General features: G+C 34.7%; 1 non-coding gene across 1 annotated transcript; it reads left to right on the top strand.

The window, feature by feature from the left end:
• Window positions 1-431: 431 nt before the first annotated feature.
• Window positions 432-537, top strand: LOC140851388 (small nucleolar RNA R71). The gene has a single exon (XR_012134141.1). It is a non-coding gene; the product is annotated as a small nucleolar RNA R71 (small nucleolar RNA).
• The last annotated feature ends 686 nt before the right edge of the window (window positions 538-1,223 follow it).

The raw sequence follows: 1,223 nt of genomic DNA, 5'->3' as shown, positions 1-1,223 counted from the left end.
ATGAGGAGTTTGGGCTTGATGGACTTGTTCTTGTACATATTCAGGAAACTGTGGTGCAACCAGACAATCATTTACACAATGAGTGGGGCTCAAACACAATGCACATATATCTTGTATCTGACGGGATGGAGAAGGTGACTGTCCTATACTTAATAATCGATCTAACTTTTGGGACAATTCATCTACCTTATGATGGATATCTATAGCATTTCCTACTTCATATATTCCACCTCTCTTTGGGTTTAACATGGGTTTATCTCTAATAGAGGCAGACAAATGATGTAATAAATTTTCACTTAAAATTTTAAATAGTTGCCATGCCTCATTCTCATTTTTCAGCATGAATGTCCCACCGCATGATGCATCGACCATTTGTCGATGTCTTTCAGATAGCCCATCATAAAAATATTGGCTTAATTGCCACTTGGGTACAGCATTGTGGGGATATTTTCTAATAAGGTCCTTTAATCTCTCCCATATTTCATGAAACATTTCTCCATCTAATTGGGAAAAACTAGTTATGGCTTTCCTTATTTGATTAGTTATTTCTATGAGAAAATATTTCTTGAGAAACTCTCCTTGCAGCTGGTCCCAAGTTGATATAGTCATGGAATCCAAAGTATGTAACCAATATTTGGCTTTGTCCTTAAGTGAGAAAGGGAATAATTTTAACCTAAGAGCATCATCGGAGAAGTTGTGAATTTTGACAGTTGAGCATATTTCAAGAAATTCTTCAAGATGTTTATAAGGGTCCTCATTACTAAGTCCATAAAATGAAGGTAACATTTGGATTATACTGGACTTAATTTCATATTGGGTGGCCTCCACAGGGGGCACTTGAATACAAGGAGAGTAGGTATATGTGGAAGGAGTAAAGTACTCCTTCAATTGCCTGGGTGGATCATTCTCCTGATTTCGGTCCATATTTTTACGTCTATTGGCTCTAAAGGTTCTTTCTATTTCTGGATCAAAAGGTTAGATTTCTGGTCGTAACGATCTACGGCTAAGCATACACCTTACAATTATACTTTAGAGCAAACACAAAAAATTTTAATTTTTATAATATATATATATTTTTATAATAAAGTGAGAAAAGAGTGAAGAAAATCTAAAGAGAAGAACCTAAGAATCTTAAATCTATAAAAAGAGAGAAATTAGTTAATGTTTAGATGTTAATTGCAATCAACTTAAACAAGTTGAGACTCTCTATCTTAGGGTTAACC

This window comes from Elaeis guineensis, chromosome 8 (assembly GCF_000442705.2).
Source record: "Elaeis guineensis isolate ETL-2024a chromosome 8, EG11, whole genome shotgun sequence".
NCBI lineage: Eukaryota > Viridiplantae > Streptophyta > Magnoliopsida > Arecales > Arecaceae > Elaeis > Elaeis guineensis.
The sequence above is the reverse complement of the archived record's forward strand: the minus strand, read 5'-3'. Positions and strand labels throughout refer to the sequence as shown.